The sequence below is a fragment of the Coloeus monedula genome, assembly GCF_965178545.1.
Source record: "Coloeus monedula genome assembly, chromosome: 8".
NCBI classification, from domain to species: Eukaryota; Metazoa; Chordata; class Aves; order Passeriformes; family Corvidae; genus Coloeus; species Coloeus monedula.
Window position 1 is genome coordinate 2,942,467 of NC_138788.1, and position 3,969 is coordinate 2,946,435.

Sequence of the window (3,969 nt, forward strand, 5' to 3'; positions counted from 1 at the left end):
TTTTCAAAGTCTATACTGATCCCCCACTTTCACGTGTCTCTGTTCTGGAAGCTGTACTTTCCTGGCTGTGATCTGCCAGCTACTTTCAGAACTGCAACTACCTATGTCACAAAGATAAGAAAGTTTCTAAAACAGCATTGTTACTGTGTTATTGAGCACAACAGTTAATAACTATTTGCTGTCAGGCTCTTTAAATCACTTATTTTACCAGAGCTGCTTTGCATTCCATTCTTTCCTGCATGCTAATTTGGAACATAAATTCTTTTCAGCTGTATCTCATTACTATACAAAATAAGCAGTTCACTACTCCATCACAATTACACAAGTTCATCCTCCCCTTCTATTATCTTCAGTGACAAACCAACAGAGAACTTGAATTTTGCTGGCTTTTATTGTGCCAACAGTACAATAAGGAGAAACCAAGAATGGACTGTCAAAGAGTCCTGAGAGACTGCAAGAGCCCCAAGCCCCTGAAGTTTTACAGAGTTCTTGTCTATTTCTTTTAGACTCCTTGAAAAAAATTTCATCAATACTCTTGTTTTAACATACACTGTAACTTTACTTAAAGTAGCAATTCTCCACTAGATTTTGATTTACAGAAGTTTGAGTTATGCCTATGACATATGTGCTTTAAATGCTAGGAAGGCTACCTAAAAATAAAAAATGTTATTTGTTTTATATATACAAAAACCACATAGTGGTATCTAAGGATCTATTTTCTCTAATGTTCAGCAAATGTACTATAGATGCTTTTACTTTTTGCACATCTTTTTAGTTAAGAAATCTTTTTGGAAACCCATAGGTTTGTTTCTATAATGCGTGCAAGAAACAGGTTACTGATGAAGGTCTTTCAGAGAAAATCAAGAAATGCATCAATACCTCATCAGGATACACACCCTCTCCCCTCAGACAGAGATTTGGGGATGAGAACAGATCTGATTGGGCAGATTGCTGGGCAGAAGCACCCACCATAGGGACAGGCAACAGCACCCACCATAAGGACAAGCAGCTCTAGGGGTGCATCACAGCTCCCCAAGGTGCCAGCAGCCGCCCATGTGGATACGCCTGTGGGTGTCTTCCTGGCACCACGCTCCAGATCCCCGAGCACGGAGGACATCTGACACCACACAGTACGGTGGGGGAGGCACCTTCTTCACCCATGTGCAGTGGGGCTGCCATGGCCCCCAGACCTGGCTGGCGGGGGACTGGCAGCAGCCACCAGCACAGTCCTGAGCCCACACAGGGAACGTACAGCCAAAATACAGCATGACTTCTCCAGTGTGCCAGAGAGCCAAAACACAGCATGACCCTCACAGAGTGCAAGACAGCTAGAACATGGCGTGACTTTCCAAGTGTGCCAGAGATCTGGCGCACCCTAAAACACAGCGTGGTGTGTCCTATTTTAATGGCCGAGGTCCCCTACATCTGCTGGCGGGCCTTTGGCTGAGGGGGCTGGTCACCTGTCTTAGCTTCCCAGAGTGTCACAACAATCCAGAAGTACCTGCAGAGAAAAAAGAGAAGAAAGTAAGTACAGCGGTGCTTTTCTCACTGCTGGATGAGCAATGATGCAGTACCTCGAGGTTACTCTGCTGATCAGAGCCACCTCAACAGGAAAGCTGCCGGCAGTGACCACCACCCTCCCTCAGACACCGCTGCCATCTTTTTGCATGACACCATCTTCCCTCCTCCCTCTGCCTCCTGTCCACAAACCAAGGCCAGGCCAAGCTCGCCTCTTCTCACAGCTAGAGAAACAATCTCAAGCTTCTTGGGATGTGCCAGGGCCGCCAATGGGCAGGGGCCACTCTGTGTGCTGCTCCGGCCCCTGGAGGGACAAGCCCCAGCTGGGGGCAGCGATCCGCCTTCCTCCACCTTCCTCTTCCTCTTTGTCTGTGCCACCCTTTACCATGCTCTGTGTGCCAGTTCTCCAGGAAAATACAGCATTTCCACTATTCCACTACAGCAAAGCATTAGAACAAAGTAATTAAGTCCATGAGGGTTACTCTCCTCCATAAAATTTCATATTAATAATTTAGAATGATACTTGAAATTGTGACAGCTCCCTCACTAAATTACAAGGTTTCACATGTAAATTATGGCAAAGTTGTCCCTTGCATGTCTATTCTTTATTAAAAATAATAGGATCTTGAAATATTTATCAAAATATCAAAGGAAATCAGACAAGCAAATGGATGTCTTTAGCTTCTGAAAGGGCGTATATGCTGCCATGCCAAATCCTCAAGACATGGGATTTTCTTGGATCTCATATAGTACCACTTGGTCTTTTAACATGCAGTTCTGGATTTCCATTTGTTACAGTTGTGCGGCTGTTTTTAAAGTCACCTAATACTGCTCTTCACAAGCCAAACTGTCCCAGACTGAGGAGAGAACCTCCTCAACTAAAGAGATGAGTACTACCCAAACCTGTACTCTCCACAAACATTTGATAAGCTTTTTTAAATGAAATTGCATAATCTTCCTTTACCATCTCCAGTCAGGTATAACCAGGAAGTATATGATAAAGATACTTCTTAGAGAAATACCTGACTCCTCCATAACATACCCAATGGGCAGTTTTGTCCATATATCTTGTATAAATCCAGAGATTCCTCTTTTACCAGGAAGCTCAGAAGAAGGGAAAAAGTATGATTTAGGGTTGTAACTTTTTTCTGATTTAGACACTACTGAATCTTGCTCTCATTTGAAGACAGGTTACTTTCCACTTCTACTTACTTAAATTTAAAACTGCAAACAGACACATTTATTAGCATTTTACCTCCTTTCAACTAGAAAAAAATCCCATTAGTTTGAAGTTGGGGGAAACAAGGTCAAGTGCAAAGAAAACTACCGAGTGTGTTCATTTACAAATATATGTGACACCATCATAACACTAAAGGCACCTGTAATAGTTCAGCTCCCACAGCAGTTTCACAAAGACTATTATTCTCCGTACAGACCCTCCTCTGGATGATTAACAGCCAGAGTCTTGTGAAGTCAGCATGAATCTTATTGGTCCATTCCAGTACATGCTAAAATTATTTTATTTTATTCATGCAGCCAGTTAAGAAGCTAAAAGACAGCTTTTCCATTCTGGAATTCAGTCACCTTAATTTGGTTTTACGTATGTGTTTGTGCTTCCCAGTTGAAAGAGCCACTGTTGTGAAAACTCCTAAACATGTACTTTGCTTTTCTTCCTGGTTATCATCACTTGCACATACAAAGTTTATAAACTGAAAGAAAAACATAAAGTAAAAGCCCTCCCTTCATTCCTGTCTGGAGAGGATCAGCAGAGTTGTGAGCTAAACAGCATCCTGTGAGTAGTGCTCACCTGTCTCTGTTTAAATACTTTTACTTACATGCTCATAAGAGACAGGTATTCCTTGGACTTCAAGCAGTCTCAGCTTTTATGTATCTTCACTGGCTTCTTCACAGACAGAAGAGGAGCGGAAAATAATGCTTCTCAGAGGCAGGAGACACCAGCTACCACTCACATGCTAAGTTCTTTTGCTGGAAAAATTTGGTACTCGTGTACAGAAGTATTTTCCATCTAGACCTTCCACTTACCTTGCAGACTCTTAGTATTCAGTTCTTACCTTCTCTATAGTCTGTTCCAGCTTTTTTTATCTCCTTAATTTTGCAGGCCCTCATCTTCCAACATCCACCTTTCCAAGAGCAGGCTGTTTCCCAGGGGATCCAGGGAAACATCTCTCATGATCTTGAGCCCAGGCCAAAACTTCAAGGCTAAACTACTTGCAATACATGCCACATTCCTGATCATCCACCCTCCATAGAAGGGAGGCTGAGCTAATTAAAGAGAGTCATAGTCAGGTGGAGGATAAGCCTACCAAAGGCTCACGCTAGCACTCCCTTTTCCATGCTTTTCCTCAGTAACCCTGTGGATGAAAGAAAACTGGCCGTTGCAGAAAGCCTGGAAATACCCTCCCTGATACAAGGACAGGCTTCCTTCCACAC